Source organism: Euprymna scolopes, chromosome 9 (assembly GCF_053919585.1).
Source record: "Euprymna scolopes isolate OS-2025 chromosome 9, ASM5391958v1, whole genome shotgun sequence".
NCBI lineage: Eukaryota > Metazoa > Mollusca > Cephalopoda > Sepiida > Sepiolidae > Euprymna > Euprymna scolopes.
Genome location: NC_136490.1, coordinates 78,965,928 through 78,981,202, shown reverse-complemented (window position 1 = coordinate 78,981,202; position 15,275 = coordinate 78,965,928).

Below are 15,275 nucleotides of genomic sequence, written 5' to 3'. Positions count from 1 at the left end.
GGACAGGTATTTGGTAAGTATATATATCCATCTATTTCATCCAATCCCAGGCGATGCCGGGTATTTTGCTAGTCCATATTTCCACCTACCTCATCGAATCCCAGGTGAGGCCGAGTATTCTGCTAGTACATATTTCCACCTATTTCATCCAATCCCGGGAAACGCCGGTTATTCTGCTAGTATATATATCCACCTACATCATCCAACCCTGGGCAATGCCGGATACTCTGCTAGTATATATATATATCGACCAACCTCATCCAATCCCGGACAATGCCAGGTATTCTGCTAGGACACGTAGCGACCTATCTCATCCAATCCCGAGCAACGCCGGGTATTCTGCTCGTACATTTATCAACCTATTTTATCTAATCCTGGGTGACGCCTGGTATTCTGCTAGTACATATTTCCACCTATCTCATCCAATCCCGCCAGCGGAAAGTATTCCACTAGTAAAAATATCCATCTATGTTATCCAATTCCGGGCAACGCTGGGTATTCTGCTAGTACATATATCGACATATCTCATCCAATCCTAGGCAATGCAAGTAATTCGGTTAGCACATATATCCACCTATCTCATACAATCCCAGATGACACCAGGTATTCTGCTAGTACATATATCCACCTATTTCATCCAATACCGGGCAAAACCGGGTATTTTGCTAGTACATATATCCCTCTATCTCATAAAATCCCGGACAACGCTGGGTATTCTGCTAGGAAACATTCCACCTATTTCATTCAATCCCGGGCCACACCAGGTATTCTGCTAGAACATATATCCACATATGTCATCCAATCCCGGGCGACTCCATGTATTCTCCTAGTACATATATTAACCTATCTGATCCAATCCCAGGCGACGCCGAGTACTCTGCTAGTACATATATCTACCTATGTAATCCAATCCCGGGTGATGCCGCGTATTCTACTAGTACATATTTCCACCTATCTTATCCGATCAAGGGCGACGCCAGGTATTCTGCTAGTACATAATTCCACATATCTCATCCAATCCCGGGCAACAACGAGTATTCTGCTAGTATATATATCAACCTATTTCATCCAATCTTGGGTGACGACGGGTATTCTTTGGATGAAATAGGTTGATATATATATACAATCTTGCATGACGCAGGGTATTCTGCTAGTACATATTTCTACCTATTTCATCCAATCTCCCGACACTGCTGGGTATTCTGCTAGTACATATTTCCACATATTTCATCCAATCCTGGGAAATGCCGAGTATTTTAAAGAGGAGGTTATGCCTGGGATGTCAAGCTTTAGAGAAACAAACGTTACTCGAAAATAAGCAGGTGGCTATGCCTGGGATATCAAGCTTTAGAGGAACAAACGTTACTCGAAAATAAGGAGGAGGTTATGCCTGGGATGTCAAGCTTTGGAGAAACATACGTTACTCGAAAAGAAGGTTAGGCCTGGGATTTCAATGCTAGCTCCTTGATGACGTCACAAGCCCCAGCGCGAAAATCAACCTCTTGAATTTCGGCAGCGTGGAGAATGGACGTGGATTCATTGCCCAGCGCAAATATGGAATTTCCTGAGCCCTCCTTCAAAGAAGTATAACCCGGCAACAAAACACCGGAACGCGATGAGGCAAACTTCTGAAAACTTTATTTATGTGGCTACAGTTTGCATGTATTTGGAAGGAGAGTAATTTTAAAAGACTTTAAATTGAAAAAAAAGTACATCTGTTGACTGCCTTCAATTTGTGAGTATGTTCCTAAAATTTATTGCGTATGAGAGAGTTTAGGAACTGCAATTTGAATTATAATATTATATTCGTTCATTGATACATTTTCAATATAAGAACCAGCATTTTTTTTTTTTTTTTTTTTTGCATTATATGTTGTTACTTTGGCGGTCTTTTTGTATTTAATGCCTGCAAAGGGAAAAATTTACAACCTTCATTGTAAATAAAATTTCTTCTTTTTAAAACAAGACCTTTATATTTTATTCTTTATCCTATCCCCCTTTTTATTTCATGCTTTTATTATTTTTTTTGCAGGCTGTTATTTTCGCATCGAATTTATCTGAAAGAGGATAAATTTTCGACCAGAGGTCAATTGATTTTTCTTTTCCTGAAGCTTTCAGAAAATACTGTAATCTTTCTTTCAGCAAAGAATTTATTTTTTTCTATATCTTCGTCAACTTCACCAAACTGACAATCATAATTATCATCAAGCAGATTTGACAGTGTAAGAAAAACGTATTTACTTGCAAGATCGTTGAAATCTGAAAGATATTCCTTGATTCAACCTGTCTATGACAGACAGCATTTCCTCAATTTGGTATCAAATCTCAGTGTTGCACCAGTCAATCGTTCACCACCTATTCGTTTTTTTTTTTGTTTTGTTTTTTGCGGATACGATTCTCCATGCTTATCCCCATTTCAGAACAGAGTTTTTTTGACTCGTCTATTGCAGTGTCCACCATCTTTTCTCTATTCTAAAGAAGACAATCTCTCAATGCCATCAGGGTGACAGAACTTTGTTGCAGATCTAGCCCCTTTTCTTGAAGATATTTCTGGGCATCATTGATTTCTGGGAGAATAGTTTTTTCCAAAGGCTCATAAATAAAAGAAACAGAAACGACAATACCGAGTTGAGAATTAAAGATGCATCTGATCTTGTGGTTGCATTTTCTCCTTCTTCTGTGAGCTGTTCCAGGGCAATGACGACTTCCAATTTTTTTATGACAACATTTACAGCATCTGCTCAACTACTCCATCTCGTTTTTACAGTCCGCTTGATACTTATACCGGTCAACTGAATCAAGATGTCCCAGCAATGTGTAGATACAGAAAACAATGAGAATACCGGTTCAGTATGCCAAAAGGAGTGAACCGCTACAGAAGCAGCATGTACACAAGCTAGATTTAATGAATGGTTAGGGCTTGACAACAATAGAGCTTTTGGGTTGATTTTGGAGATTCATTTCTGCACACCCGATCGATGGCCTGCCATAATAGCAGCATTGTTAAATGCCTGGCCAATGCAGTCACCAATCTGAATCCCATCGTCCTCCAGTTCTCTCAAAATCAATTTAGAAATGTCCTCTGCACTTTTACTTTTTGTCTCGATGAAGCAGAGATTCGACTCCTCCCCTCCACTGTCACTTTATTTTCGTCAATTTTTACGTAGCTCAACACCTCACTGGTAATCGTGAAGAAAGAGAGAGCCTGTTTCCTCCGTTCGACTATAGGTGGCGTTACTGTCTGTCCACCCAGTTACGGAAGTACAAAATGTATATAATGCCACCCTTGAAATAAAAACAAATGTTTTTGTTATATTTTAATTTTAAACATGTTTCTTTTTTTTTTTTTTTTTGTGCAAACATATTTAAGTTTTATTTTTTTGCAAACATATTTAAGTTTTATTTTTCCAAACATTTACGTTTTGATGCTTGTTTATTTTTAAACATTTACGTTTTTTTTTTTTTTTTGCAAGCATAAACTAAATGTTTTTGCTATATTTTTCTTTTAAACATATTTAGGGGTACAACCGTTTTTCCGCGAGTATTTTTTACGCTCTTATGATAATAATAGAAAAAAATCAACGTTTTTTCTTTTATCTTTTTTATGGACCCCCTTCCCTTTATTCTTAATTTTTCTGCATTTATTTTACCTTTTCCGCAAGTATATATATATATATATATATATATATATATATATATATATATATATATATATATATATATATATATATATATATATATATATATATATATATATATTTGAAAAAGGATATTGTAAAACCTGAATCTTACTTGAAACTACTATTTAAAAATAGCGCGGTACCAATAAGTGCATAAGCAAACTTTTCAAAAAGAAAAATATTTCAAAAATATTTAGTTTATGCTTGCAAAAAAAAAAAAAACCGTAAATGTTTTAAAATAAACAAGCAACAACACGTAAATGTTTGGAAAAATAAAACTTAAATATGCTTGCAAAAACAAACAAAAAAAACGTAAATATGTTTGAAAAAACAAAAAACAAAACTTAAATATGTTTGCACTCCCCCCCCAAAAAAAAACCCCAAACCATGTTTAAAATTAAAATATAACAAAAACATTTATTTCAAGGGTGGCATTATATACATTTTGTGCTTCCGTAACTGGGTGGACAGACAGTAACGCCACCTATAGTCGAACGGAGGAAACAGGCCCTCTCTTTCTTCACGATTACCCACCTCACTCATCTGATCCTTGTGAGATGCATCAGGAGTGCTATCAAAACTTATGCAAAAATATTTGCTTTCCTTGATCTGATCGATGATTTTCTTTCTTACCTGTTTTGCCAAAATGCTCATAAATTGAAATTTAAGAAGTAACGATTTTCTTTCCCAGGTTAACTTTCATCAAATGTTCATGGAGCACAGGGTCATACTTGGCCAATAAATTTACCAATTCTAAAAAAATTCCCTTTGTTTTCTTGATCTCTAATGATGACATTATGGATGTCTTCCCGGTGACCCCGTAGTGCCAGATTCTGCTTGGCGAAAAACCTGATGATGTCCAGCAATCTAGCTAGAATTTCCCACCATTTCTTAGTTTCCTTCTCAATAAGATGTTACTTTACTTTGTCTCTACTACCTTTCCTTCAGCAAAGTCGGATTCTAGATCCTTCCAGTTGAGAAATGCTTGAGCAATATTAATTGGACGTAAAATGATTTTTCATTTCAGAGACATTGTAGCATTTCAGAACACTAACCAAAAATTATTATTTTTCTCATGAAAATAAATTCTGTAAACTTTTTTTTGGGGGGGGGGGGTGTAAGTGATTACGCATAGTTTTACAACCTTGCCAGTCAGATTTTGGGTTAATGAACATTTCTACAATGTTAGAGTAGCCTGGAAATGATGATTATTCATCATTTGAAGTTAAATTAATGTACTAAAGTTTAAAGTTAAAAATAATTGTGTTTTTTGTTCTGGCAAGATTTCCAAGGTGTCCATATGCAATCGCATAAAACAAAATGAAAGTCGAATAAAACAAACGGAAAATATCATTTTTAGCCAAGGGTGTTAGTCTAAAATTCTCACAATATTAGTAAAAAGTATTTCTATTATAATTATCTGTACCTTGTTTTTTTTCGTTTTTTTTTTGTTTTTTGCATTAAAACAGATCAATCTACTACATATTGTTATAAGATAACACGAGCGTATGGAAGCAAGGAGAACAAACGAAGTAATTTGGTTTCAACCTTTATTGAGGGTCAAAGTGAATAAGCATATATATCCTCAATCAAAGCCGGAACGGTCAGCCGGGCGTCAGGAAGGCCGGAATAGGGATTAGAGAGGTAGGGATCCTGGCCTGATCAGGTTCGGGCAGGTACAGGGGCCTAGATGCTGGTACGGTCTAGGGATGACGTCCGGGACTGGAACAAAGGCGCTTTGAATCAAACTGCTGTCGCTGAGCTGCCGCTGCTACTGCTGGATGGAGCAGAAGGGAACGGCTATTGCTGCTGCCGCTGCTGCTAGAAGGTTGAGGGGAACGGCTGTCGCTGCTGCTGCTAGAGGTTGAGGGGAACGGCTGTCGCTGAGCTGCTGCTAGATGGAGCTGAAGGGAACGGCTATTGCTGCTGCCGCTGCTGCTGCTAGAAAGTTGAGGGGAACGGCTGTTGCTGCTGCTAGAGGTTGAGGGGAACGGCTGTCGCTGAGCTGCTGCTAGATGGAGCTGAAGGGAACGGCTATTGCTGCTGCTGCTGCTGCTGCTAGAAAGTTGAGGGGAACGGCTGTTGCTGCTGCTGCTCTGTTGGAAGGTTGAGGGGAACGGCTGTCGCTGAGCTGCTGCAAAGAGTTGAGGGGAACAGCTGTGTCCGCTTCTACTGGTAGCGAGGCGACCTGCTCTGGCTGGCGATCTGCTGGAAGACTGACTTTCTCTCCGACGGCCGGCTTATTTATACAGCACGTGCGGACGTAGTAAAAGGCACATCGGCTCCGGCGTCAAAATGGCCATCGTATTTTTTATTTGTGTTTGTTTTTTGTGCTTTAATGAATTGTAGAGAATTATCTGTTTGGTGTGTGTATGCGTGTGTTACATCGATTTAAAGCTTAGAAAGTTGTGAATGTAACCTAGTCGGTGTCGTATTGTTGGGGTGTTTTGTGGAATCATTATTTGCGTTTTTATGCTATCTGAGTTGCGTTTACGGTAGTGTCTGTGATTTTTTATTTAGGTTTTTCTTTTGCTGTGCAACTTTCTCTGGAGGTTTTCTATGTTGAAGTACGGTGCAAGTTGTTTTAATGATGTGTGTATCTCAAGGGATGGGATTTGAAATTGTCCTGTGTATTCATTGTGTTTGACAACGTTGTAACGGCGAACAGATTTGTCTTAGGGTCGCCATTGTTGCTGCCGTCATTGCCTTGCTGATTTCCGGTTTATTCATGGAAATGTGGAGAGATATGCGAATATAACAATGCTCCCCCAGATCTCGATCATATTTACATGATAAAGTCTCTGAAGCATGTAGGGAGTTGTCCTCTTGTTGTTCTGGCTGGTAATCTCCTGGGTTGGCTGGCTTGTGAGGATGGCGTCCGATTCTCGTCCGGATTGCATGTGGGGCCGTTCGTGGAATGCTGTTCGTCGGTGATGCTGGGTGGGGGTGGGAGGTTTGTGATAGACAGGTGCGGCGGGCGTGGTGCTACTCGTCGGATGTGCGCCCGGTGTACCCAGGTTGTGATGCCGCTCTCATCTTGTACTTGGTACATCAAGCTGTTGGTTTTGGTGATAGTGAAGCTTCCTATCCATTGCATGTGTGTTGATTGGGCCGTGGCTGATTGAGGATGGTGAAGTAGGACCTTGTCTCCTACTTGTAGCGGGTTCTCGTGGGAGAAGTGCTTTTCGCGGTTCTCCATTTTATGATCTGCTTCATCATTTGCCAGGGCGACACGGTGATGAACCTGTCTTAGCAGGGCGTTGATTTGCATGCCATATGCACCTGGGTCATCGCTCCTAGCTTCCTTTCTGTGGGGTGTTGGCAGGCCGATGCTAGGGTGGCGGCCCGTGACTGTGAAATGCGGGGAGACACCGGTGGCCTTGTTGATTGTGGCGTTCATGGAAGACACAACAGATTCGAGAACATCTGTCCACTCGCAATTCCTGTCTTCACACAGCATGTAGATGGCGTTCTTCATTGTCCGGTGTTGTCTCTCTATGTTCCCTGAGCTTTGTGGGCGCCACGGGCAATGCAGTTCCTGTGTGATGGCCATTTGTTCGCAGAACTGTCGATAGACTTCCCCTGTGAAGTGTGTACCTCGGTCGGAGGACACTATGCGTGGGATTTCTCTGTGTCGGAGGAAGAACTGGTATAAACCACGGGCGGCGTCGATGGCACGGTCTCTTGCACACGGTATAGCTGTGAGATGCCGGCTGAAACTGTCCAGTATCGTAAGTATATATCTTTTCCCCTTTGAGTTGGGCATTGTGACAAAGTCAACAAAGACGAGTTCAAATGGTCTCTTACCCCGCTTGCAGTGGCCCATAGGCCAGCGGGTGCGTCTGCCATAATTTCCCTTGCATTTTGCACATGTGATGCAGGAATCAGCATAAGCCTTGATGTCGTTGTTCTTGGACTCCCACCAGTAACCGGAGAGGAGTTCCTGCATCCGTGTTATGCCTGAGTGGTTGTTGGCGTCGTGTGCTTGATGCAGGTATTTGGGTCTGAGCTTGTATGGTACGACCAGCCTAGGGGAATGTTTGTGGTCTCTTATCATTAGGACCGTGGTTCCTGGTTCTAAGAAGAATTGATGTAGCTTTCTCTTGAATAACTTAGCTCGGTGGTCATCGGGGTCAATTTGTGGGCCGTCCGGGTATGATGTTTGGAGTGCGTGTATGATTCCGGCCAGGGTCTCATCCTTCTGTTGTTCGGTTGCAATATCCAGGTGTTCACAGATTTGTTCAGCAGGAATGGAGGAGTAGGTGTGGTATGCGAAAAACGCGTCGCTGATGCGTCTTTGCGTGTGGGCGTTCCGTGGTGTGTGCGTCTTGGGAATAAGTTTCAGACTGTCGATGTCATTGATGCACCATGATGGGACGTAGATGCGTAAGCTTGAGCCATCCAGTATGAATGTTCTTCCTGCTGGATTGGGGTCGCTGGGAGTCTTAATCTTCTTCTGTCCACAGCCTCTGCTGAGCATATCAGCCCAAACGTTAGATTCGCCCTCCACGTATTCTAATACGAATTTGTAGCACAATATCTCGTCCTGCCATCTTCGTATTTTTGCATTGTTGAATTCCCGTTGGTCGAGATATGTCAGAGATCTGTGGTCAGTGAACACCACGAAGGGACGGTTACGTAGAAAGTAGTCAAATTTCAGTATCGCCCACTTCACTGCATATGCCTCGCGTTCCGTTGTAGACCAGTTTTGCTCTGTTGTATTGAAGGAGTGGGACGCGACTCCGACAATGTTCTTCTTCCCGTTGCTGGACTCTTGCATCAGGATTGCTCCGCATGCGACATCACTGGCATCAGTAGTGAGCGTGAAGGGCATGGAGAAGTCTGGAAATGAGATAACCGGCGGGGAGGATAATCGGTCCTTGATCTTCCTGAATGCTCTGTCTGCATTCTCGGTCCAGTGGAATGGCTTGTTGACCTTGTTGAGCTCGTGTATAGGAGCCATGAGTTTTGAGAACATGCTTGATCTGATTTGTTCATGAAGGCGCGTCTAAAGGAATTGTCTGATCCAGACCAAGCGGCCGATGAGACTTTGGAGTTCCTTTCTTGAGGTTGGGGGTTTCATTTCTCCTATGGCACGAACATATTCGGGGTCGGCCTTGAACCCTTCGCTGTTTATTATGCGGCCGAGAAATTTGGCCTCAGGTGCGAGGAAGGAGCATTTGTCTGGGTTCAGCTTAAGTCCAAACTTTTAGAGGGCCATGAACAGTTGTTCTAGCGCGATGATGTACTCCTTGAATGTCTTAGCATGCACCAGGTTGTCGTCGATGTAAGATGATATGTTGCTGCGAGATGTGACCGTGGCTAAGGCCTCTGCTACGCAACGGGAAAAGATTTGTCCGGCCGAAGTGAGACCAAAGGCCAGGCGTGTGTACTGGTAGCATTTGTCCTTCCATGTGAAGGCTGTTTTGTGCCGGTCCTGCTCATCTATTTCAATCTGCCAATATCCACTACGCAGGTCCAGGGATGCAAAATACCTGTTGCCCTTGCCGATTTTGTTGAGCAGGTGATCCATCCTGGGTATTGGGTAGGGGTCCAGATCGACTAGCACTTTGTTTAGCGTTCTTTTAAAGTTTGCAACAACGCGAATTGACCCATTTTTCTTACGTACGGCGAATACTGAACTGTTGAAACCTTTGGGGTCGCTGCAGGCTTCAATGATGCCTTTGCTTGCCATGCGGCCAATCTCGGCATTGACCTCCTCTTCCAGGGCTTGAGCAATCGGATGTTGTTTTTGGCTGCGTGATTGGCCGTTGGTTGGTATCCGAATGGGACGGATGAATGTGCCCTTGTCGCCATTCTCAGTACCGATGATGTCGGCATAGCGGATTAGTAGGTTGGTGGTGGCCTCTAGTTCATCACGGTTGGGATGGTTTGGTAGTGTTAGTCCTGTGTTGTGTTTTAGCCATGTAAGCTTTTCATCCAAGGTGTGGAGTTCGGGATGGGGTCCGATAGCTAGGTAGTCCTGGATGACCTTGGTCTGGGAGTCGTCTGTGGGACTGTTTGGTGATGACGTCTGCCGTACGATGTTAGCTGTGTGTGTGGAGCCTCCTTGGGCAAGTGTGCGTTTGAACTCCACTTTCGCTTTTTCGTTGTCGACCGTGTACGAGATGAGGGTATCATGGCATAGGATGTTTTGGCCGATCAGGATTGGTGTAGATTGTGCCGTTATTAGGGCGTTTATGCCACAGAATGCGGGTGTGTTCTGGTTGCCGATTACAATGTCGCATGTTAGTTGGCCAAGCGCGGTAATGCTGCCATTGATGCCCCTCACTTTGACGTCCGAGCGTTTTATGTGCTTCTTGGCTTCGTCTGGTAGTTGTGATGCTGGTATGATGCAGGTCGAGCATCCTGAGTCGAGCATCGCGATGTCTGAGAACTTTGTGTCGCCAATGTAAAAGGTGGAGTAGACAAGTGGTGAATAGTTAGATTGCTCTTGAAAGTTGAAGACGTGATGGCTGATATTGGAGCGGGTCGGGCGGGGCATCACATCTCGTCCTGACCGAAGTGAAAATCCTGGTCCTCTGTCTCCGGCATGTTGTTGCCTGTTGTTGCGACAAGGGCTTGTGTTTGGGTGCGGGGTGGGTGACGGTATCTGCAATTTTGCCTAAAGCAGGATAGGCCTCTGAGGTATCTCTGGCATACAGGGAAACTTACTGTTTGCCTGCGAGCTTCTTGCTGCTGATGTTGACGTTGATCAGTTTTCTTGTGTGCGTCTATCAAGTTCGAGCGCTTGCGTCCACTAGAGTGGGTGTGCATGTTTGTTACATGGTAAGGTTTTCTTTGGCTCAAGTGGTGCTCTTGAGAGAGGAGTGCGGAGTCTTGGGAATTGGTGACATCGGATTTTATGCCGCGATCCAGGTATCGCTGTGCTTCAGCTGCTATACCAGTTGCCGTATAGTGGTTGTCCATTGTTCTGACGAGGTGCGGGTAGATATTTGTGTTCCATGCTTTCACCTTTTCACTCATAAGCATTGCGCCTATGATTGCTATGAGTCCGTCAATGGATAGTTCATTGTTTTTGTCCTTTCTGTGTTTTGCCTTGATGTGGACGGCCGCTTCCCTGAGTGTGGTTTCGAGTCGACCGGCAAAATCGGTTAGTTTTTCGCCGTCATGTCGTTCTAAGTCCCAGGCCTTGCTTAGATGTTGGAAGGTGGTCATTTGGCTGCCGTGTGTTGTTAGTAGATACTCCTTCAGGTTGTTGAAGGTGGATGTATCTTGTGCAGAATCCAGCATTTGCTGAAATATACCCTGGTCCAGCATGTCTTTCGCGGCCTTGACAAATTCGCCCTCCAGGCTTGGGTATGTTGCTCCCTCCGGTAAGATGTGTATTGCGTATATTTTGGTGAGCGCTGCTATGAACTGGTTTACGTCCTGTCCAGGGCGGAAGGGCTTCTGTTGTCTCATGGCGTCCCGAATTGTTTGCTGGCGCATTAGCATACTGTAGTCGCTGCTTGTGTGGGGGGTGGTGGCTGTTGTTATTGCTGTTGATCTCAGGGCGGTTGTCATGGCATCTATGTCATTTCGGATCTCCTGAAGTGCCTCTTCCGATGGTTGTGTTGAGCTTGTCCTCAGGTTGAACAGCAGATGCTTCTGTTCTTTGATCAGTGTGAATAGTTCTGACCGCGTGAAACCCTCGTAGCTGTCTGTACTCATCTTGCTGAACGCTCTGACACCAGTTGTTATAAGATAACACAGGCGTATGGAAGCAAGGAGAACAAACGAAGTAATTTGGTTTCAACCTTTATTGAGGGTCAAAGTGAATAAGCATATATATCCTCAATCAAAGCCGGAACGGTCAGCCGGGCGTCAGGAAGGCCGGAATAGGGATTAGAGAGGTAGGGATCCTGGCCTGATCAGGTTCGGGCAGGTACAGGGGCCTAGATGCTGGTACGGTCTAGGGATGACGTCCGGGACTGGAACAAAGGCGCTTTGAATAAAACTGCTGTCGCTGAGCTGCCGCTGAGCTGCCGCTGAGCTGCCGCTGAGCTGCCGCTGAGCTGCCGCTGCTACTGCTGGATGGAGCAGAAGGGAACGGCTATTGCTGCTGCCGCTACTGCTGCTAGAAGGTTGAGGGGAACGGCTGTCGCTGCTGCTGCTGCTAGAGGTTGAGGGGAACGGCTGTCGCTGAGCTGCTGCTAGATGGAGCTGAAGGGAACGGCTATTGCTGCTGCCGCTGCTGCTGCTAGAAAGTTGAGGGGAACGGCTGTTGCTGCTGCTGCTGTTGGAAGGTTGAGGGGAACGGCTGTCGCTGAGCTGCTGCAAAGAGTTGAGGGGAACAGCTGTGTCCGCTTCTACTGGTAGCGAGGCGACCTGCTCTGGCTGGCGATCTGCTGGAAGACTGACTTTCTCTCCGACGGCCGGCTTATTTATACAGCACGTGCGGACGTAGTAAAAGGCACATCGGCTCCGGCGTCAAAATGGCCATCATATTTTTTATTTGTGTTTGTTTTTTGTGCTTTAATGAATTGTAGAGAATTATCTGTTTGGTGTGTGTATGCATGTGTTACATCGATTTAAAGCTGAGAAAGTTGTGAATGTAACCTAGTCGGTGTCGTATTGTTGGGGTGTTTTGTGGAATCATTATTTGCGTTTTTATGCTATCTGAGTTGCGTTTACGGTAGTGTCTGTGATTTTTTATTTAGGTTTTTCTTTTGCTGTGCAACTTTCTCTGGAGGTTTTCTATGTTGAAGTACGGTGCGAGTTGTTTTAATGATGTGTGTATCTCAAGGGATGGGATTTGAAATTGTCCTGTGTATTCATTGTGTTTGACAACGTTGTAACGGCGAACAGATTTGTCTTAGGGTCGCCATTGTTGCTGCCGTCATTGCCTTGCTGATTTCCGGTTTATTCATGGAAATGTGGAGAGATATGCGAATATAACAATATCTACGACATTGTCAGTAGTAATAACCGGGGAAATATTTATGATTAGGGTAAACACATGAACATTCTTTGGTAGAGAGCGCATATTTCTATACCAAGTTAAGAGTACATTCACATCCGTTCTTCAGTTAAGAATTATTTTCTATATAGTAACTGTTATTTAGAAACTCATGTTTAAAATCGAGAGGGGACTTTGTTAATTATTCTGTTCCTATACCGTTTTATTTTGCATAACAATCGTTAATTATTTTCAATTGTTTATGAAATATTCAAAGAAAAAAAAATCCTCGACTGTTTTTTTTTTTTTTTTTTTTTTTTTAAGGCAAAAATTATAAGTAAAATTTGACCATGGGAACACATATTTCTTTACGTACAAGGCTAGATGGCTAACGCGAAAGTGTATTTTTACTGCTTTCTGGGTATTCGTAGTTCTATACCAGAACAAACACTACTTCCGGTTTTTCAATAAGAACATAAAAATGCTTACATAATAGCGCCTTTTTCAAATAGTCATTTAAAAAACAAATGGAATTTAAAATATAAATATGGATTTCTTAACAATGAAGAATGGAACTACACATTAGAATAGTATTTTTTATAGGTAAGTGATTGTTTAGAATTTATATCGATTTTTATAATCGAAGTAAGTAAAATTTTGTTGATTTTCTTCAAATCTTTTTTTAAAGAAAAGTAAAACCGATTCAAAAAAACAAATATTGCATAATTTGCTAATAAACCTGTTATTTTTTAAAAATTTGGTCTTTGCTCGTTTAAAAAAAATTATTAGGGTTTGAATTACATTTTTCAAGTGGTTATAAGCTTGTGAAGATAGGAGGTCGAATTATTCAATTTTTTTTTCACACATTCTTAAGATCGATTTCTGACACTGCTAACAAATCACTAATTAAATATTTAGAAATTTAAAAAGAATCAGAATCAGGAATGTATCAGATCGGGAATTTAAGACAGAATCAGTAATTCAATTGGAATCGGGAAAAAATTTGGAATCGCCCCATCACTACACACACACACACACACACACACACACACACACACACACACACACATATATATACACACACACACACACACACATATATATACACACACACACACACACACACACACACACATCTAGGGGATCGGACAAAAAGACACCGGACAAAACCCACGGATCAATTAGATATCCCATAGCAGACGACGAATACTGGCGAACATTTCAAGTGGCACCGGTTGTTCGACCGTGACATTGCCGTTGGTTGTTTGTAACCACGTCATATAGCAGACATGGTCGAATGTTCGCAAGCAAAAATTTTTTAAATATATATACAAAACATTTTAAGATTTAAAAGAAAAAAGATATATTTGCAAAACATGTTTTTTAATATTAGATATTTACAGAACTTTTAAGGATTAAAGAAAATATTTTTTCTATTTACACAAAACTTTTTAATGTAAGTAATAAAACGAACGTATTTAAACAAAATATATTTAAATGCGTGTCTTTCTGAGTACGTTTATATATATATATATATATATATATATATATATATATATATATATATATATATATATAAGTATATTTACAGATCTTTTTAATAATAATAATAATATAAACAAATAGTAAATTTTTACGACGTGTCCCAGCGTATTATAAACACCCCAACCTCCCTATGTTAAGAACGGCTTTCAGAATAAACACCCAACCTCAAAAGCCGTTCTTGACATGGGAGGTTGAGGGGCTTTTATTCCGAAAACCGTCCTTAACATGGGGTGGGGCACTGGGGCAGGTTGTAAAATAATAACAAATAAATAAATAAGCCGACTTTATAACTGAGAATTTCGGATGATGTGTGAGAAATTATAGCAGTAGCAGCGGAGTTATCATTGGTTAATAATTTGTCACGCCACTCGGAAGAGATTGGGCGCGAAATTTGTGTCTGTTTGTTTTTCAGGAGAGTTTTCGACAAGACAGCGAACGGAGGAGACGTCACTCTTCCCGCCGCACCATATAGCAGCCTTTGCCTCAAGATATTCCCCACGAGGGGATTTTAAAAACCCTAAAAAATGGGTTTAATTAATTTTCGGACTTGTTTGTCCAACAAGGCATGAGTGAACCGTTATGATGAAAAATCTAAGTTAAACGTGTTTCAGCGTGCCGATGTTAACGAATCATTTTTAGACGAAAAGTCTAAGTTAAACATTTCTCAACTTGTCGACAGTGACGACTTACGTTGAAACGAGAAGGAGATGGACTTTAACTCTGGATAAACTGTTAACTCTGTAAATCGAACTCTGATACTCCCAAGGGAACTTTTGGATCATAAGATCCTATTATACCCGAGCCAGTTATGTGCAGCTGCAGCTGAAAAAAGTGTAGCATTTTTTTTTGCAACCTCGAGGATTACATTAATAAAGAATAAAGACGTCTGTTCAATTTTAAGGTAATTTTGTTGTTTGCTTATATTTTTTCATGCACTGCTAGGCGCCCCCAAAAAAGGGCTACATGGAGGGAATGGAAATATATCTCACATGTAGACCCTTTTTCTTGCAAAAAAAAATGAAAATGAAAAATGATGAATATTAAAATAAATAGATAAATTCTTGTTGAAAACATTTTTAATTCGATATTGATATTACTAACGTATCGTAATTCTTTCCTTTTATGTAAGACCCACGAGGTCGTGAAAT